The sequence below is a fragment of the Ictidomys tridecemlineatus genome, chromosome 1 (genome assembly GCF_052094955.1).
Source record: "Ictidomys tridecemlineatus isolate mIctTri1 chromosome 1, mIctTri1.hap1, whole genome shotgun sequence".
Taxonomy (NCBI): domain Eukaryota; kingdom Metazoa; phylum Chordata; class Mammalia; order Rodentia; family Sciuridae; genus Ictidomys; species Ictidomys tridecemlineatus.
In genome coordinates this window covers 47,871,052-47,892,709 of record NC_135477.1, presented here as the reverse complement: position 1 = coordinate 47,892,709, position 21,658 = coordinate 47,871,052, and the positions used below count along the sequence as shown (strand labels likewise).

Sequence of the window (21,658 nt, the reverse complement as noted above, 5' to 3'; positions counted from 1 at the left end):
TTGTGCTCTATATGTGTAATAAAAATTGTAATACATTCCGCTGTCATGTATAAATTAAAAATTAATAATAAAAAAATCCAAAAAAAACACAACTATAATAGATAAATGTTAAAGGTGTTAAGGATCCCAAAAAGGAGAACAACTAACAGTCTGGAAGAGTCAAAGAAGTGCTTTGTACAACATCTTAAATTAGAAAGTCTGCCAAACAAAGGCAGAGAACAAAATTTCTATTTTTTATTTTATTTTTTTGTGTGCTGGGGATCAAACCCAGGGCCTTGTGCATTCAAGGCAAATGCTCTACCAACTGAGCTACATCCCCAGCTTGGCAGAGAACAACATTTTAAGACAAAGAAACAGCATGTACAGAGGCACAGTCTTAAGAATGAGTGGAGTGTTCTGCACTGGAAGATGTTTCAATATGTGCAAGCTGAGCATAGGTACCAGAATCTAGGATCAAGAATCATATCACTAAAGGCAAGACATCATGAAAGGATTTCAAAGGATTTAGTGACTATATAAAAAGATAAATGATAACTCAGTGTCAGGTAATATATAATTTATAGACATTCACCATCTGAATCAATATGCAATACCTAGGAGGGGGCTGGGGATGTGGCTTAAGCAGTAACGCGCTCACCTGGCATGCATGGGGCGCTGGGTTCGATCCCCAGCACCACATAAAAATAAATAAAGATGTTGTGTCCACCGAAAACTGAAAAATAAAATATTTAAAAATTTCTCTTTCTCTCTCTCTCTCTCTCTCTCTCTCTGTTTCTCTCTCTTTAAAAAAAAAATACCTAGGAGGTCTTTTTTCATGTGTGTGAGAAGAATAACACTAGATGTGTTTCATCAGTAGAATTCTGAATATCATCAAAGGTGTTTTGTGGGGAGGTTGTTGTTATGAGGGTGGTGCTGGGAATTGAACCCATGGCTTTGCACATGTGAGGCAAGCGCTTTAACACTGAGCTACATCCCTAGCCCTATCATAGGTTCTTAAACCAAATCAACACCCTAGAATTGATTATTAACTATTGGTATTGGTTTTTTTTCCCAAAAAAAATAGTTGTTGAAAAATATCACTAAATGAATGTTTGTCTTAACTCATAAGGAAAGAAAAATCTTTTTTTTTTTGAGATTAAGAAATGTGGTTTTTTTGTTTGTTTGTTTGTTTTTTAAGAGAGAGAGAAAGGAGAGAGAATATTTCTTAGTTTTCAGCGGACACAGCATCTTTGTTTGTATGTGGTGCTGAGGATCGAACCTGGGCCGCTACCGTTTGAGCCACATCCCCAGCCCGGAAAGAAAAATCTTTAAATATGTATAGCATAACTGAAGAATAAACAGAATTGCTGTGAATTTTCCAAAGGATCAATTCTGAATAATCAAATTTTTAATTCCTTTTTCAATTGTTTTAAAATATTGCTGTTTGGCCACTAATCATTGACTAATGCTTAACATCTGTAGTTATACCTTAGGATATGACCAGGTTGTCAGTCTACACAGAGACTGGTACTTAGTAAAATGTTTGAAGCCCAAAAATTTTCCTAGAAAGTAACCTCAGTATCAAATTACGTATCCAGGTGTGGAGATAAAAATCCACTGGTTACAGGCAGTGTTACCTGAATCATTAGTGGATTAGAGATCCAAATCAAAATTTGATGCTATAAGTAGTGGGGACAGGGGAGGAGAAAAGATACAGGAACTTACCAAGAAACCCTTGAAAACTTACAGAAGTGATGAATATGTTCATTACTTTAATTGTAGTGGTAGCTTTATGGGCGTATACAAATTCAAATTGTACACTTTAAATATGTGCAGTTTATTTTATGTCAATCATGCCTTGATAAAGATGTTAATAAATTAATTTTATCTTAGAATGGTCAAATATAATATTTTATTTCCTGCACCATTATCTGTATAAAAAAGAGCCAGGCACAGTGGTCTACATCTGTAATCCAGCTATTCAGGAGACTGAGGTGGAAGGATCTCAGGTGACTAGGCGTTCAAGGCCAGCCTGGAAACATAACAAGACAAACTGTCTTGTAAAGAGAAAAAAATAAGTTGGCCATTTTTAAATATATGTACACAATTTGAAATAATCTAGGCTACCTGAAATTATAGTGAATTAAGTGGCCTGATTTTAACTACAACCTTAAAGAGTAATATACCTTAGTAAAATATACAGATTTGCATATTTATGAATTTGTGCTATTCTGGATGACTATTTTTCTTGAGTTGCAATCTGTGGGCTGGATATTAAATTTGGTTTTAAGCAAATTTCATGATATATCAATATATTATTTTGATTTTTTTCTTCTTGCAAGAGATAGAGAAAAATCAATGTCTCAGATGCCCCATATCAAAATAGATATATTTAATAAATTTTAATCATTAAACATATTTGCTTTTATTAATGAATTTTTATTCTTGAATCTATTAATGGCTTCTAACAGTGTCATCTGGCTATGTTTTAGACCAGTGTGAACTCTAGTTATTGAAGATTGTTTGAAGTTAAAGATAGATATGTTAGAAGATGAAGAGATTTTTATAAGAAGGTTCAAATTGGAATATGTGAATATTAGTTGTTGTTGTTGTTTTTTTTTTATAGTACTGGGGATCAAAACCAGGGCCTTACACATGCCAGCTAACATTCTGCCACTGAGCCATATCCCCTTTAATCTCTTAAAGGAATTGCCATTGATGCTTGGCATGTGTTCAATGAGATTCTCCTATAATGTTGTTAGAGTATAAATTGCTAAAACTATTCATACACTTTTATATAGTAATTTGAGGTCTTAGAAGTTAATCTAAGTATCTATTCAAAAATATGGGATATCTGGGCGTGGTGGTGCATAATTGTAATCCTGGCTACTTGGGAGGCTAAGGTAAGAGGATTTCTTGAGCCCGTGAGTTCAAATTCTAGACCAGGTTAGGCAACACAAAAACTAAGGGAGCGTCTACATGTGAAGACATTCATGTCATTTTTATGTGTAAAAGGAAAAATATAAAAGCTATTTAAATAGGTAAAATGTTTTTATTCTATGCCATCATTAAAAATAATTAAGCAACTTGAGGCTGTATATATTACATTTAAAAAAACAACAATGGCTTTGTTGGTGAAACTTCATCACTTATGATTTGCAAAGTTTTCATTAAGTATAGACAAATCAGAATATTAAAATAGCCTGTCATTACAAAGTAGCAAGAATGATTTTGTGGGAGGATAAGATGATAAATACCATGTACTTTCCGTATCTTATATTTATATGTTTAAGAAAAACACCAATTTCTAAAAGAACCTACTCCTTTTAATTAAAATGCACAAATTTAGCTCCACTGAAGTAGCATAGACTACTACTGGCTGAAGCTCTGGGGTTTCATTATACAGTGATGACTTAATTAAATCCTCTATGAACAAAACCTTTTTACCCAAGACTGGCCTTGGTGTAGCAGGCATGGGGGAAGGATCGGCTTTCTCTATGCTAGATTGGTGGCAGCAGGAACTAATGAGGCAGGGCCTTGAAAGTGGCTTGCTCTCAGATCTAACTCCTCAGGGGATGGCTAGAGCTGAAGCTGTGGGCACTGCTTCACTCCTGGGACCTACACAGCCTGGTTACCCAGGTGTTGAAAAAACAATTTCTGTGCCAAGACCATATGTGGCTTTTAAGAGACTCGGCAGGACTCTTGCTTTAGGCAGAGCAGAGTGTTCCTTGTGTGGAATGAGTGTGCTGGAAAATAGCAAAAAGGGAATCCCATGTACAAATCTTCCATTTGTCCTGTGTGCTCAGTATACTGCATTTTCAATTCTGTGGATCTTATTTTACTCAATTGTAAGAAAATCTCTTATGTACCTTCCGGTTCTGTATCTTTTCTGTAAAGGTCCAAATAGGAAATATTTTCTGCCTTACAGGGCACACGATCTGTGTCAGAATTGCTCAACTGTGCATCTGTAGTGTGAAAACAGCCATCCTTAACAAAATGTCAACAAATGGGAAGGACAATGTTCCAGTAAAACTTTATTTACAAAAATAGGTAGCTAGCCAGATTTAACTCACAGGCTATAGTTTTAACAACCCTTGGAGTAGATATTAATGTAATGTAATTCTTTGAAGAAAAGGGCATAAATCTTATGGTGTCTCTTTAGAGGGACCATCGGCTTGGACTTTTTTTTTTTTAAGTTAAATATACAATGTAATTTTGCTGTCAGGATTTAACACCATGGGAAATAGGATAAAACACCCTGTCACCAGGGTATGGTAAATTCCCTAACAATGAAGAAACTCTGTGCCTTTCCAACTTAGGAAGAGTGTTATCTTCAACATTTGTGATGGGTTTCTTTAATCCTTCAGAATTTCTCAGCCTAGGGCTGGAGCTGCAGCTCAGTGGTAGCATGTGCAAGGCCCTGGATTCAATTCCTACTGCCACAACATTGCAAAAAATTCTGAGCCCTCAGGCAAGAGGCTCAAGACCTATTAATTTTCTTTCTGATAAAAGTGGGCTAAATTGTGTCTTTCATAGTACAGTGTGGGCTTCAGACATCTTTCTCTTTTTATTTCATTGTCGTTGCTCCAGAAAGGTGTAACTGCCACGTTTGATACAAGGTCTCAGATCTCCATGCATCAGTAATTTAAAGTGGAGATCAATCTGTCTTCACTTTTTTTTTAATATTTATTTTTTAGTTTTCGGTGGACACAACATCTTCATTTTACTTACATGTGGTGCTGAGGATCGAACCCAGCGTCCCGCACATGCTAGGCAAGCGCCCTACCGTTTGAGCCACATCCCCCGCCCCTGTCTTCACTTTTGAGACCTTCGTTAGTTCTCTCACATCAGGCCTCCACTAGTCTAGTTTGTTCAGTGCATTTAGATCAAACTTTAATTCTGTTTCCAACAATGGAAAAGCAATTACAGACTGGAGTGTTTAATTCAGACATATATATAGGGGTCAGCACAGTTGTACTTTATCTACCTAGAAAAGTAAAAAACATTGTTGTTAGCCAGCTTGCTTTCATCTATGCACTGTTGGGTGAAACTTATTTTCTAAGTTGTAGCACATGAATTTCCTATTGGCCTCTCCCACTAGCCATAGCTGTGAGCACAGCAGAGCCAACACATTCTAGTAATTACAGCTAGAGTGAGCAGGGTCACCATCCCTCACTCTAATGCAGCAGTTCTCAAAGTGTGAACCCGATTGGAGTCTTTGATAGTCTTTCAAGGAGTCCCTTTTATGAAGTCAAAACTATTTCATAGAAATTCAGAGTTATTATTTGCCTTTTTGACTCTCAGTTGCAGTAGTCTTCCAGAGGCCACATAATGTGTGACATCACAGCAGATTGAATACAGATGAAGATATGAGAATCCAGTTGTCTTCTCTTAAACCAGACATCAAAGAGATTAGCAAAAACATAATTGCCATATTTGTGATTAATATTTTTGTTTGGAATATACAGTTATATTTCAAAAATATGTCAAGGTGTAACAGGTTTATTAATAAATATTTTTAAATCTCTTTCATTATCTAATAAATATTAGTATTATAACTCACATCACCAAAACCTATTTGAAGTCCTTGACAAATTTTAAAACTATTACAGTAGGCCAGGCGCAGTGGCATGTGCCTGTAATCCCAGAAGCTCGGGAGGCTTAGGCAGGAGAATTTGAGTTCAAAGCCAGTCTCAGCAACAGCAAGGCACTGAGCAACTCAGTAAGACCTTGTCTCTAAATAAAATACAAAAATAGGGCATGGAATGTGGCTCGGTGGTGCAGTGCCCCTGAGTTCAATCCCTGGTACCAAAAAAAAAAAAAAAAAGAATATTATAGGAACCTGAAGCCAACAAAGTCTGAGAACCCCTACTTAATTAGTCCAGTGCTGGTGATCTCATGATTACTGATATCATTTTAAGCAGATTCCCTTATATAAAATTTTATATAAAATTTTAGTTAATTCCCCCAGAGCAAACAAATATTGACAATGTAATGACAGTGATTATCCTTCCAGACCTCTATCTACTGAGTTTTGTATGCATGCATACTACATAATTTCACATATTTAGTATCATACTGTGCTTTTGCAAAGTTTTTCTCCTGAGATGGTTCAGTTGATATTTTTTTCTCACAGTTCACTCTTCGAATTCTTATAAAATCCTAATGTCTGAAAGTTGAAAAGGACATAGTGATAAATTTATTTTATTCCCAGCTTATTTCAGAAATCCTCTCTAAACAACTAGTGATCCATTCATCACAATTTTGTAAACTCTAAACCCTAAATTGTCAGAAATTCTTTCCTTCTGTTGGGCAGAAATTTACTTTCCTTCTTGTTTTGTCTGTTTGTTTGTTTTTGTTTTTGTGTGTGTGTGTGGTTTGTTTGTTTGTTTTTGGTACCAGGGATTGATTGAACCCAGGGGAGCTCTGCCACTGAGCCATATCCCCAGCCCTTTTTATGTTTTTGAGACAAGCCCTTTTTATGTCTCTAAAACATAAACTGAGCCTCACTCAGTTGCTCAGGCTGGCTTTGAACTTGTGATCCTCCTACCTCAGTCTCCTGAGTGGCTGGGATTATAGGCATGTGCCACCATACCAGCTGAATCTTCTTTCTTTTTTTTTTTTTAACATTTATTTTTTAGTTGTAGGTGGACACAATATCTTTATTTCATTTTTATGTGGTGCTGAGGTTTGAACCCAGTGCCTCACTTGTGCTAGGTGAGCACTCTACCACTGAGCCACACCCTAGCCCCTGAATTTTCTTTCTTTATAACATTTATCCATTGGTCCTAATTCTACATTTATTTTAGTAGTAGTAGTAGTAGTAGTAGTAGTAGTAGTAGTAGTAGTAGTAGTTGTAGATAGACAGCATGCCTTTATTTTATCTGTTATGTGGTGCTAAGGATCAAACCCAGTGCCCTCATGTGTACTAGGCAAGTGCTCTGACACTGACCTAGCTGTACTTTTTTTTTTTTTTTTTTTACATTTTTTGTAGTTGTAGATAGACAGCGTGCCTTTATTTTATTTTTTTATGTGGTGCTAAGGATTGAACCCAGTGTCTCACACATGCTAGGCAAGTGCACTGCCACTGAGCTACATACAGCCCCAGCCCCTACTGTACTTTTAACAACTATGTAAAATATATTTTATCCAACTTCACTGTGTTTCATTTTGGGTATTTCTTCTGATCTCTTTTTCACTTCACCAATTTTCTAAGGTGATCCAAATCTTCTGTTAAACCTATCCACTGAATTCTTATTTCATTTAAATCTATTTATTAAGTTCTTTGATTTTTGTTTTGTTTTGGTTTTTGTTGTTTTTAGGGTTTTTTTGTTTGTTTGTTTTTGTACCAAAGATTGAACTCAGGGGCACTTAACCACTGAGCCACATCCTACCCCTTTATATTTTGTGTGTGTGTGTGTATATATATATATATATATATATATATAAAGTTTTCGGTGGACACAACATCTTTATTTTACTTTTATGTGGTGCTGAGGATCAAACCCAGCACCCCATGCATGCCAGGTGAGTGTGCTACCTCTTGAGCCATATCCCCAGCCCCTATGTTTTGTATTTTGAGACAGGATCTCACTAAGTTGCTGAGGCTGGCTCTGAACTCACCATCATCCTGTCTCAGCCTCCCAAATTGCTGGGATTACAGACATGTGCCACCATGCCTGGCAAACCTGTTTATTGAGTTCTTGATTTAAATTCCCATTTTGATCGTTTCTAGACTCTTGTTGAAATTGTCTGTTTTGTTCTTAAGTCTTGATCAGTAAGCATAGTGTTTTCAGTTTCTGTTTCATAAATTCAATATCTGCAGCTGCTTTCATCTAGTTTCTATTGTGTAATTTCTGCTGGTTTCAATTTTCTGCTTGCCTCCTCATATTACTCTTTATTTTTTTATTGTGGTAAAATGTTGTATTTCCAAAATTGTTTGTAGAAATAATTTGAGGCATAGAATGATTCATGTTTGCTTTTGGCAGGCATTGGAACACTAGTACACTGGAATCATCTTAATCTAAATTTAGGAATTTAGAAGATTTGAAGCTAAGCTATAGTCCTTTGGTTAGGCCTTCCTATGCCTTATTCATTCCCCCTAATCCCTTTAGTTCTTATCCTCAAATGAGGAGGGTTAAGCAGGGAGAGTTCTTTTAGAAGCCTCTAGATTTCAAACTCTGTCCTCTTAGCAGTATCAAACACCAGACCTACCTCTCAGTATCCTATTCTAGTAATTCTCCATTCTTTTGTTGGGTATTCAATGCCTTCAAGCAGATTTCTTACAAATATATTTTGACTAGATTTTGAATGGTTCTTGATGATTTTTGGTCTGAATTAAATAGACTGCCATTATCCAAAGTTCCTAGAACCAGGTTAAACTTATATTAATATTCCTATCTCCCGTTTTGCTTAGGAATCTGTTGGAGAACAGGAATAACCCTGACCAGACTATCCTGATAGTCCCACTTTATCATATTCCATGTTCATCCCAGTACTCTAAGAACATCTCTTGAAAGCCAGGCATGTTGACACATACCTGTAATCCCCACTACTCAGGAAGATGAGACTAAACCATCCCTGAGTTTAAGCCCAGCCTGGGCAACTTATCGAGGAGACCCTGTTTCAAAATTTTTAAAAAGCCAGGGGTTGGGGCTTCTCATATAATTGAAGGCTTTATCAAATTCAAATATTCTGTGCCCTTCAAGTCATAATTTTGAATGTTTAGGATTTAAATACTGATGCTACCTTTCTTATTCTTTTATTAACCAGATTAGGCTAAGGTATCAGCCCAACAGCCCTCAAAGTCTCAATAATTTACAACAATAGATTTTTTAAAAATATATTCTTGTCTCTCAAACAGGTTAGCTAAGGCACTTCTCCTTTCTTCATCCTAAGAGCAACTCTGAAGGGCAGAGCCTATAAGGAACATGCTATAGTCATATTAGAGGGGGGAAGAGAAGCAGGATCGCAAGGTCTATCCTTGTATTAATTGAGTGGGAAGTTAAGTACGTCCTTATGAACAGACAACAGTCCTCCCACAAGGAAGAGTCCAGTAAAGAGACACCAAATGCAGTGTACAATGTGCCACATTTTCCTTCAGGTTTATAATCTAGTCTTATAATAAAACTAATGCTCAAAATGAAAGGTCTCTCTTTATTTATGTATTTATTTATTTATTAATTAGCCACTGAGCCACAGCGCCACCCCTTTTATTTCTTATTTTGAGGCAGGGTCTCACTAAGTTACCTAGGGCCTCACTAATTTGCTGAGGCTGGCTTTGAACTTTTGATCTTCCTGCCTCAGCCTCCCTAGTCACTAGGATTATAGGCATGTGCCACTGAGCCTAGCTCTTTTTTTTTTTTTTTGTACCAGGAATTGAACCTCAGGGGCACTCAACCACTGAGCCACATCCCCAGCCCTATTTTGTATTTTATTTAGAGACAGGGTCTCACTGAGTTGCTTAGCGCCTCACTTTTGATGAGGCTGGCTTTGAACTCACAATCCTCCTGCCTTAGCCTTTAGCACCACTGGGATTACAGGCATATGTCACCACACCCAGGTCCAATTTAATGTCTAAATCAACTAAAACCAAAAACTCAGAACAAGCTATTGTTTTTCAGACCTTGAGTTAAGCTAAAGACTTGAGTTTTGGGGCTTGAGTTGTGGCTTAGAGGAAGAGTGCTCACCTAGTATGAGTATGTGAGGCACTGGGTTCCATACTCAGCACTACATAAAAATAAAATAAAGGTGTTGTATCTGTAAGGGTCCGGTGAACGTCAGAGGAAGAGACCACCAAGAGACTGGCTCATGCAATCAGCAAAAGGGGATTTATTGAGAATCCAGCATGCTGGGGCTCAGTTTTTTTGCTGCTCACTCAGGAAGGGAGAGCAGCCCAGAGCCCAGAGCAGAGGTTAAGCAGTGTTTAAGTACACTTTTTGGGGAGGGCGGGGGCTTTGCATACATCAGAACAAATCATCATGAGGCACGGGAAAATTGAACAACAACTCATACATGATTAGCACATTCATTGGTGGGAACAGGTCGGGTGGGGGTGATTGGTCATTCCTAAAGATGGGATACATTCAAACTGATTGGTTTGGGCCCTGAATGCCTACGTGCCAAACTGTTTATTAAACAACTAAATGGTCAGTACTGGGCATTGTCTTAACTGCCTCAGGAATTTCAGGTTCTGTGTGGAGTTCAGAAACTTTACTTTTTAACTCAGGCTTTGCAGCTAAGAAACTTTACCCTTTCAGTATCCACCTACAACTAAAAAATAAATGTTTAAAAAAAAAAAAAGACTTAGGTTTAGTTTAAAGCCCAATCTTGTTGCCCTTTTTTAAAACACCAATTCCAGGGCTGAGGCTATGACTCAGTAACAGAGTGCTTGCCTGCTTTTGTGAGGCACTGTGTTCGATTCTCAGCACCACATATAAATAAATTAATAAAATAATGGTCCATCAACATCTAAAAAATTTTTTAAAAAATTAATTCCATGTTTCTTTCCTCTGGTGCTTCTTTAAATTTCTTTATCTCAAATCTTAACCAACTAATTTACTCTTTGAGGAGTTAAATATTTAACCTCTAAGCAGTACAAGTGTGTTTCTTATATTGTATTATACTTTCATTAAAATTGTTCTCTATGTCAGCTTTTCTAGAATTTTTGTTTCAAAATTGCATAATTTTCATTTATTTGCATTTTCTCTTTTTTGCTAATTGTTTATTTTCACCTCCAAGGTAAATTACAATTTCTTAATATTTTATTCATCATGTACACTCATAAATTCTAAGCTTAGCGATTCTTAATTCTCCTTTACATTTATTATGATTTTCTGGTTCTACTCCTACCAGTGTTCAATATGTTTTTGGACATTATTCAGTTTTTTTGCAATGTTTGAAATCATCTATTGTGCCATTTTATTTTTATACATCAGAGCAACTCCTACAATTCCTATATGGAGTTTTTTAATGTTTCTCTCTCTCTCTCTCTCTCTCTCTCTCTCTCTCTCTCTCTCTCTCTCTTCATGAACAAAGTACAGTATTGAATAACACTGAAATTTTATTGTTTCTTAACCAAAGTATAATATTTAATAAGAGATGGAAATACATATTCTGTGAAAAGGAAGAAGGTGTTTCTCTGTTAAACACTACATCAAAAAGCTGCAAATGCTACTACCAGAGTTTCATGACCTCTGATGTCCGCCCTCTTTATACTTGCTCTTGTAGTAACTGAACCAAAAAAAAAGATCACAAAATTTCCACTTGTTAGCCTTATAAATGCAGTGATGAGTGCCTTGCTTGATGGGATGAAAACTTCATTAAGGGATGTTCCCACCTGTGTGGTTAATTTCAAAATATTGTTTGTCTAACACATGGTTGTCAGTGACAACTGAACAAGAACTTTTAGGAGCAGTTGGCTGTCCAATAAAGGCAAATTTCAAGGCTATGCAAATTGTGCCAGTTCAGCCCAGCTCTTTTCTCTATTATCATATCAATTGAGTCAGTTCATAGTAGACAAAGCAAGGTTATGGGAACCACCTAGAGCATCATGCACCATTTAACATCAATGCAGCATACATGAACATCTGCAACTTCAATCTTATTAGCAGAGGATAGAATGGAAGGCAATAAACAGCTTTCTTCATCATTTAATTGCAAAATAGTATTTCCTAATGTTTGCATTGTTTATCAACAGGAACTTCATCAATAATTGTATAATTATGGTTGCCTAGATTACAGTGCCCTCATGCATCTTGTCATTTATCACAGAGTGGTCTGAATTTAATCTGACTTTGAACACATTATTCAAGGCTAATAATATAAATCCCTTGAAATGTGAGTTGCATAATACAGATATTGTATGTAGCAGGAGAATGACAGTTTATGATTCTTCAGTCACTTTGAGGATTAAGATAACACAGAAGAAAAGGAAGACTGAAAGGCAGTGAAAGATGAGGGCAATCCACTAGTTAGATTCAAACAAACCCATTGAGCATTGAGTAGGTTATGTTCTTTAGACTTAATCACGAGTAATTAGATGTTTGCTTTAGGCTAAAATTGGGCTGAATTAAAACAGAGTTATTATGCTGAGGTCTTCCCCTCAGTCTATATTTAAAGAGAGAGAATGGCAGAAAACTACAAATATAGTGAGGAAAAAAAGCTATATTGGTCAAAGTTAGAAATGGAAAATGCATAGGAAAGCCTTGACATACCTGCTCAGACTTGACTGCTGGTGCTCCTAGACAACATGTTAGTGTTTACAGTAAGCAAGTGGGGTTCTCAGGCTCTGTAGCAGCAGAGTTTCTTTTGGCACATGGAGCAAAATATTGAAGAAAAATGAGGGGAAACAATATAAACTCATTCAGTTATTGGTGGGAGTTGTCTTATAAGAGAAGAAAGGAAAGTGTGAGAAACTATGGGTGCCCTTTAAGCATCTAAGGCAAGGGGCTGGTCTGAAGTTTGGGTGTTTTAAGCATGAAAATCCTACATTTTTTCTTTCTTTTTTTTTTTTTTTTTAGTTGTTGACAAACACAATACTTTCATTTATTTTTATGTGGTGCTAAGGATTGAACCCAGGGCCTCATACATGCGAGGCAGGTGCTCTGCCACTGAGCCGCAGCCCCAGCCCCGAAAATCCTACATTTTTTCTTAAATCCACTTTATATTTATGGAAAAATCTATTGTATGTTCATGAGATTGTGTTTTATTTATTTTAATTTGTGATTGAAGTCCCCTCAACCCAAAATTAAAAGGTATTAAATTGTATATTGAGTGAGCCCCATTTGCACTGAATGTTTTTTCCCAACTGATCAACATAGTCATTTCCTTAAAAGAAAACCTCTAGAGTTCGAATGCTTTCTCTCTCTCTTACAAGTCTTCATTTATTCCTTTAATAACTCTGTATTCATTTTTATAACAGTAAATATTTTTTTCAGAATTTTTAAATTTAATTTTATTTTCAAGAGCCAGTGTCTTCCTGTCTCTTTCTTTGCCTCAGCTGTCCTGAAATCCTAGGCTGTTTTTCTAGATTGAGCTAAGGCAGAATGATTTCAAGTTTAAGGCCAGCCTCAGAAACTTAGTCCCAAAATAAAAAATGAAAAGGGCTGAGGATATGGCCCAGCCTGGGTTCAATCCCCAATACAAAACACAGTGCCCTGGGTTCAGTCCCCAATACAAAAACAAAATGTATGCAAACATTATTCAGAAACCTTTTCTAGAAAATAGTTATCAAGAACTGCTATGGTAATAGCTGTCCTAATGAGTCTCAGTCTCTGTTTAGGGAGTAATCGATAAAGTATAAATTAATGTTCCATAATTCACATTACAATGCACATGTAATTATTTTGAGATGAGGCAAACCCTATGCATTTAATTTATAGCTGTAATTAAGTAAACTCATTTGATACTAATTAGGTAAGCCTAAAAGGATCATAGGTTTGTGTATTTTAATTATCAAAGTACAATCAGCAACTAATTTCCAAAAAGCTTTCTTATCCTGAGCTCAACACTGATCTTTGTCCACACTGCAATTTTATCTTCTTTGACTTTCAATAAATTAAAATGCATTGTGAATTGTGGTAAACCTACTTGGTGAGTTGGTATATATATGTATAAAACTTACCATCTGAAAAAAAATGGATTTAAGAATACAGAAGTTGGAAAAACTGTCCTGGAGAAATTAAAGCATTTCCAAATAAACAAAAGCAAAAGGAATTCTTTACTAATAGACCTGTCCTACAAGAAATGCTGAAGGAAGTGCCTCAAGCTAAAATGAAAGAATGCTAGACAGTAATAAAAGTCATACAAAAAAAAATAATTTCAGCATAGGTAACTACACAGGTAAATAACTACTGTTTTATAACTTCTCTTTTATTTCATACATGACTTAAAATTCAAATATATAAAACAATATTTATATGTTAATGGGCATGCACATTTTAAGATGTAATTTATAACAACATAAGGGGTTGTATAGGAGCAAATTTTTTTATACTGTCCAAGCTAAGTTGGTATCAGTTCAAATTAGATTGGTATAAATTTAGGGTGTTAATTATAATCCCCATGGTAAACAGTAAGAAAATACCTAAGAAATACAGAAGTTTTCTTTATTTTGTTAGAATAATATATAAAATTAGATTACTAGAAAATATACTTGATTGCTAGCTTAGAAGCCTTTAAATTCTACTGTCAGTATTTATTGCAGAGCCTAGTATAGACTTCCTGCTAGGTTTCACAATTATCCCATTTCTATCCATTAAATTTTTAAGTGTATAATCAATAAAAAAGAGTTATCTGTTGTCTAGAATGACTGCTGTCTCGGAATATGCTAGGTAAAATGTCCACATTTTCAGCCATAGTTATGCTCTAAAATATGTGAAAGCTTGTGCCCATGACTTTCCTGGAAGGTCTAAAAGATGTCTCCATGCTTTTAAAACCAAGATACCTGATTGTAAGGAACAGAAGACACCTGTACGTTTCTGCAAATGTTCCTTCACTCTTGGAGTATGCCCTTAACTTAAAGAGAATGTGGACCTTACCTCAGACATTTGAATTCTAGGCTTTTCCGTTGAGCTAATCAGAACATGAGGATTTTTCCCTTCCTTATGAGCAGTGACTAAAATAGAAAGTAATGGTTAAAGCTTACATTGTGCTTTACAGCTCACATGGAACATTTACTCATATTATCTACAGTGCGTTATTAAAATAGATGAATAAATTGATATCTGGGCTGTGAAGCAGTTATTCCTTTTTTTGTTTGTTTATTTCTTTAGGATACTACCAGAACAGCTTGTTAGTACATTAAAAATAGAGGCTTTTTTTTTTTCTTTTTGGCATTACTTTGGTTTTTCCAAGAATTAACTAGCATGGCACAATTTTTTTCTGTCCAGATGTAACCAATGACAAGACTTCACATACCACACAATTAATGACAGAAGCCTTGCAGTACTGACTGTGATAGCTTGGCCAGTTTGTATATGGTTTCTGAGTCATCTGAGGAAAAAGAAATAATATTGTGGTATGTGAACAGGCCAAGTCTAGCAGAGCCATTTACATAAAGTATAAATAGTATCCTCTGAAGCTGTATGACATAGTGTTCCTAAATTTAATTATCTCCCATCTTCCTCCAGTCTCAGAAACTAAGATACTGCTTGTTTCATCTGAGGAAAAAACTTATTAGTTCAGCATCCTAACAAATTGTTAAGACTTGACATCTAGCTGGGTGTGGTGGCACAGGTCTGTAATCCCAGCAACTCTGAAGCTTGAAGCAGGAAGATCACAAGTTCGAGGCCAACCTTGGCAACTTAACAATACCCTGTCTTAAAGTGAAATTTTAAGAAAAGGCTGGGGATGTAGCTCAGTGATATAGCACTTGCCTACCAGGCACAAGGTCCTGGGTTCAACACCAGTACCACAATCAATCAATGAATAAATAAATAGTAGACATTTAGAATGATACTTGGAAAAGGAAATGGAAGCCCCAGCCAGGAATAATAATCCAGTCCTGAGACGAATAGCCAGCAATTGGCACAGTAGTCCTGTTTTTTTTTTTTTTAATAGAATTGTGCCATTCTTCTTAATCAGACATTGGCAAGCCTAAACTATGGAGGATCTGTCTGGTGGCATCCCATACATAAGAGGAGAAATATTTCCCTCTCCCTTAACATTTTTTTAAAAAGACTCTTGAGTGAAATGAAGAAAGCAGATGAAAAATTCCAGAAAGGATATCCTACTCTTGTTTGGAAAATTGCTCCTGTCAGCTAGGTTTTAACCCAAAGAGGAAATCTTAGGGGTTTTATTGGACAGCTAGATTTCAGTTTCTCTGCTCTTTTCTGCCTGAATATATCCTCATACTGCAAATCTACTTTTTTTCTGTTTTTATCATTGTGGATGAAAGGTACTTACCTACAGGATCAATGGTAGATTAGTGGTAAATATTTCATGACTAGATCCCAGGAAAAAGAGCCTAGATTGGTAGCAGTTGTGTCATGATATAAACACTCCCAACTCAGCTGATTTCAAGCTGCCAATGTGACATCACTTAGATTTGAGAAGAGCTTTATGTGTGCAAATCTGTTCGTATTAGCCAATATGAACAGGCTTCTGCACACTACTGGACAGTTACAAGAAATGGATGCCTAATATTAGGAGCAACATGAATGAAGCTCAGAAACATTATTCTTTTGAAAAATGTATGTAGGTAAGCTAAACATTAAGGAGAAAATACTGATTCAAATTAAAAACAGGCAATATTTTTTAAATATTTTTAGTTGTAGTTGGACACGATACCTTTTCTATTTATTTATTATATGTGGTGCTGAGGATCGAACCCAGTGTCTCACATAAGCAAGGCAGGTACTCTGTCGCTGAGCTACAGCCCCAGCTCTAAAACAGAAAATATTAATTTAAAGTGATAAAATCAGAATGGCACTTTTTGGGGATTTATTTTGTTTTATGAGGAGTTTGGCTATAAAGGGACATAAAATAATTTTCTGAGTTTATGAAACTATAACATCCAATAGAACTTTCTGCACTGCTGGACGTGTCCTATGTCTTCAGTAACCAACTAGCCACATATAAGTATTGAACACTTAAATGAGACTAGGGCAATCAAGGAACTGGGTTTTTATTTTTTTATTAGTTCTAATCAGTTATATATGACAATAGAAATCTCTTTAATTCATTGTACACAAATGGAGCAGAATTTTTCACTTCTCAGGTTGTACATGAAGTAGATTCACACCATTCGTGCAATCATACATGTACTTAGGGTAATGATGTCCATCTTATTCCACCATCTTTCTTACCCCCTTGTTCCCTCCCACCTTGAGTTTTTAAATTTTACTTTATACCAATGAATTTAGATTTAAATAGCCACAGACTAGTGGCTGTTCTATTCATTTTGTTCTGTAGCTTGATAGATACATGCACTTAATAAAACTTATCAAACTGTTCACTTAAGATTTGTGCATTTTGTAGTATGTAAATTAAACCTCAATAAAAATTAAGATAAATAGGAAGAATTAGTTGTAACCACTTAAAACAATAGCAAGAACTTTAGTAATGAGAACAGAGAAAGAAACAATCATCCCCTCTAGAGAAACAGGCCTGATCTCTAGAGCCATATGGCAACAGATTTAAGAATATCTAGGGGCTGGGATTGTGGCTCAGTGGTAAAGTGCTCACCTAGCACGTATGAGGCACTGGGTTCAATCCTCAGCACCACATAAAAATAAACATATAGGCTGGGGATGTGGCTCAAGCGGTAGCGCGCTCGCCTGGCATGCGTGCGGCCCGGATTCGATCCTCAGAACCACATACCAACAAAGATGTTGTGTCTGCCGAGAACTAAAAATTAAATATTAAAAATTCTCTCTCTCTCTCTCTCTCTCTCTCTCTCTCTCTCTCTCTCTCTCTCTCTCTCTCCCTCCCTCCCTCCCCTCTCTCCTCTCTCACTCTCTAAAAAATAAAAATAAAATAAATATATAAGTAAAGGTATTGTGTCTAACTACAACTAAAAAATAAATATTAAAAAAAAAAGAATGTCTAGATGGCAGCCCATGGTGACTCACGCCTGAATTCCCAGTAAGTAACTCAGGAGACTGTGGCAAGAGAATATAACTTTCTTTTCATCGTGGAGTCTTCTATTTCAAAAATTTCCAAATGAACTCATTTGGGAGAATTGAACGAGTGACAAATAAGGAATGGTGATCTATTTTCAACAGATATAACAAAGGAATCTAGTTTCTATTCATTCGTGAAACAGAAATATTAAGCAGCATCAATGTAACAATTATATTTTTAGTCTCTGCTTAGGAAAAATTTTAAAAATAGCAATTTAAAGGTAAAAGAGTCATAAAGATGGAACCCAGTCAGTAGTATGCTGGTATGGATTTAACAACCAGCTCATAGGAACCAAGCACTGGTTTGTTGTGTTTTTTTATTTTTATAGTGTAAATAATCCCAACTTGATGTATCATGTCAACCTATGAAGACAAGGGCACTGAATGATGAATTGGGAACAGAATTGCATGATCAACTCACATAGTCCTATATGAGTCCAGTTGCTAAACTGCTTCCACCAATCTCTGTCATTAAGAGACTGCATTTTCTTGGTTTTAGCTTAGTTCTATTAATCAGTCTTTTCCAGAACTGAATCTTTGTCCAAAGATTTTATTGAACCTCAGCTATGTCTGGCAAGGCAGTAGCTCAACTGTAGAATCTTTCACAAAGGAAAAATATGAGTAAGACCTTATACTATTTGTGCAACTTTTAAAAAACCTGATGCTAAAGCTTCTGTTTGTAAGAAATGGTGAAGAGTAAGCCAAGTTTTAAAATCATGTAAAATATTGTACTTAAGAGGCTGTTGTGTGCTTGGTTCTTTTTACAGGTAATTAACCATACGTTTACACATTTTAATCTACTTTTAAGTGCAAGAAAGATTGTCAACTGACTCTGTAAAGAAAAGTGTTCTGTTTAAATTGGATAAAAGGATTGTGCTCCAGCATTATAGCTGTGCTGCAAGTAGACAGGAGATCTGAGAATCAGATTTGGTTTATTGGACAATAAATACTACCCATAACTTTTATCACTTTGATTGTCAAGATTATATCCATTGAATTGACTCTTTGCTTTGGGGAATTTGAATTTCATTGTACAGTATAGAATATATAAAATAAGTTTTTTCTTTCAATATAAATCTATGAAATTTTCTTGCAGAATTATCATCTCTGCAAACCTGATTGCACTAAACATCAGTAATATTTTAGCAATACTTTCTTGCTATAACATTTCTTCTCACCTGTAAAAAAGGAACCACTGATCTCCTTGTATCTAAAGCAACTTTTCCTTTGTAAACTTTGTGAATATTTCCCCTGCCATCAGCAGTTCAAACAGGAATCATACAGATGAAAGTCCATGATTAAAAGTAGTGGCATTAATTGATTCTTTTTTTTTTTTTAAGAGAGAGTGAGAGAGGAGAGAGAGAGTGAGAGAGAGAGAGAGAGAATTTTTAACATTTATTTTTTAGTTCTCGGCGGACACAACATCTTTGTTGGTATGTGGTGCTGAGGATCGAACCCGGGCCGCACGCATGCCAGGCGAGCGCACTACCGCTTGAGCCACATCCCCAGCCCGCATTAATTGATTCTTTAAGAATATAAAACAACTTTGTGTATATCCACTTTCAAACTCCTGGCTGAAGGAGATACATGATTTTAAGATACATTTTTGGATACCAATAATGTCCTTTATGCTACTATGCTAATAATTAGGACTAGACCACCAAAATATTAAAAAAACCATTGATGTCTAATCTCTCAGGTTTTTTTTAATAAGTATAAAGCCTTGGTCTGAATTACCTAATAAATGCTTTTTCTTATTCTCTCAGCCCTAAAAGTCCCTGGTTTCTTTATAAGGAAGGATGGCATACATATAGATGTTAGTCATATTTACATGGCATCCTGTGAACCCTACCTGTGACACTAGGATTCATTTGATTGTCCTGGTTTGATTCAATCCAAGCATTAATTCAAAGTTCCCACATCAGAGCCTACTTTCTCTGTTGGTGAAGAATACTGGGGATTGAATCCAGGGGTGTTCTACTACCAAGCTACATCCTCTAACCTATTCATTCATTCATTCATTCATTTATTTTTGTGGAAGGTCTCCCTAAGTTGTGAGGCTAGCCTTGAACTTGTGGTCCTCCTGCCTCAGCCCACAAATAACTGGAATTACTGGCACGCACCACTATGCCTGACCCAAGCTCACTATCTTTAGGTCCTAAACACAGATTCATTGAGTCATAAACACATACTCATTTCTGAATGATGAAAGTAGCTTATGTGAAGATACTAGTCTAATCATATTTTCAGTATTTCTTAAGATTGTATTCATAGATCAGGAAAGATTTGAGATCAGGGAAGGTTTCGGGGATCATTTGTACAAAATTGAATTTATTCACTATCAGAATAGTACTCTGCCTTCTGAATTTCAAGCAATTCATGATTTTTTAATGCAAGTATCTGAAATGTTAGATCAAATCCTAATAACTCTAAAAGACAGAAGACCTTAGTTTGCTTGCTATACACTAAGTCAGTGAAATGATATAGTGATATACTTCTTATTCAAGATCAGTCAGAAAACTTATTTTGAGTTCATAGTGTATAAGTAATCACTCTGTAACAAATGTAAATTGAGCTCCTACTATGTACTATGTATAGTGCCAAGGGCTGGGAATAAGATTAAGTTATGATTTCTACTCACAAGGAACTCGTAATTTAGTCAAGAAGATACTTATAAGTAAGGAACTACAAATATGATATTTCATAAAAGTATGTGAAGATTACAGTGATTGTATAAAAGAGGAAGTAATCAATTCTCCTTGGAGGTCAAGGACTCCACTCCAAGAGGACATGCTTTATCTGGGATTTGAAGTTAAGAATTAAAGACAAGCAGAGCGGTAAATTTTTATATGGGAAATAAAATTTTGGCAAATTAAAATTGCTGCTTCTGAAACCAAGGTTTTGACTGTGCATCCCTGTTTGCAATAAAGTCTCTTAGTTTCTTTTTATTTTCTTTTAATTTTCTGCACATTAGAGACATTAGAGAAATTATAAGTCTGATCAAACAGCAACCATAGGTCAGAGAGTGGCAAGAGATGATGTTTGAACAAGGGGCTGAGTTTATATCCTGGAGTTAGGAATTCATTCAACAGAGAACCACTAAAGGATTTGTAATAAGGAAATAAAATGATCAAATTTGTATTCATAAAATAACCCTGTTCATTGAACAAATATTTACTCACCATCTGTAATGGCTGGCATAAATCTGGATGCCTGGGATCATCAGACAAAATATTGCCTTTTCTATAGCCCCTCTTACCTGGGCAGCCACATTTTGTGCTATGAGTCCTTCTAGCTCCTTCTCTGGGCAGAGCTGTTTAAATCAGGGTTAGAAACTCACCAGAGTTAGTCCATAAGTAGCCAGTGACCTATGACCTAAGTCAGCAGAGGAAACCAATGCTTAGGGATAAGAGAATAGAGTAGGGATATATAAAGAAACAAAGAATGAATAGGTTGAAATGAACTGCTTTACAGTAAGAGTCAAGTGATATACTTCATTTAGTGAACCTAGTAAAAATATCAGAAACCTCTTAAACAAAAGTACACACCAGGGAAATGTAGGGGAGTGATATTAGCCAACTTATATTGTGTGCATGTATATGAATATGTAACAAGTATCATCATTATGTACAATTATAATGCATTAGTAAAAATGTGGAAAGAGGGGGTATACACCAGCAAAGGGAATGAGATTTCAGAATAGTAATTTCACCTATCATTGTTTTCTTGATTATTTTTCTTTGGTGAGGAGGTACAATTTTTTTTTTTTTTTTTTTTTTTGATACAGAGGAATGAAACCAGGAGCACCTAACCACCGAGCTATAGCCTCAGCCCTATTTGGTTTTGTTTTGTTTTGTTTTGAGACAGAGTCTCACTAAATTGCTGAGGCTCATCTCCAACTTCTCATCCTCCTGTGTTAGCCTCTCGAATCTCAGGGATTACAGGCATGCACCTCCAAACCAGGCTGGAAAACTGTTTTTATACTCAAAATAAACACTCATTTGTTTTCTTTTATGTCTGTGTTTGGCACTACAAAATTTAACTGCATTAGCTTG

At 35.9% G+C, this 21,658-nt stretch overlaps 1 protein-coding gene and 1 non-coding gene across 7 annotated transcripts in view; one reads left to right on the top strand and one right to left on the bottom strand.

The window, feature by feature from the left end:
• Adk (adenosine kinase) overlaps window positions 1–21,658 on the top strand; it is a 459,652-nt gene that overhangs the window by 393,673 nt on the left and 44,321 nt on the right. The window lies entirely within an intron of this gene.
• On the bottom strand, window positions 251–317 carry Trnas-uga (transfer RNA serine (anticodon UGA)). The gene has a single exon. It is a non-coding gene; the product is annotated as a tRNA-Ser (tRNA).